Below are 382 nucleotides of genomic sequence, written 5' to 3' on the forward strand. Positions count from 1 at the left end.
TCCTAACCTCAAAAAACTTGTGAAAAATAGTAAAAATTGATGAAAATTTACTGGGAAAATTTGGAAAAAAATTTATTTCCACATCAAATAGTACATTTTTATGTAAAAGACTCTGCTGAATTCAAATCCACTGTCAGAATTGAGCTAGAACGTGTGGTTTTTTTTCTAACCTCAAAAAACCGAGCAGGAATCGCTATTTTCAAATTCTGAGCGGATTTTGACCAGATTTTGTATAAAGGGGTTTTTTGGGTCGCTGATTACGAATATGAATTCACATTGTAAAAATTCAAGATGGCTGATCCAATATGGCGGGTGTACTTTTTTGAAATCCACCGATTTCAGTAAAATTTGGCATCATAAGGATTGCTGGTTGATCTCACCT

Source organism: Anoplophora glabripennis, unplaced genomic scaffold (assembly GCF_000390285.2).
Source record: "Anoplophora glabripennis isolate ALB-LARVAE unplaced genomic scaffold, Agla_2.0 scaffold234, whole genome shotgun sequence".
NCBI classification, from domain to species: Eukaryota; Metazoa; Arthropoda; class Insecta; order Coleoptera; family Cerambycidae; genus Anoplophora; species Anoplophora glabripennis.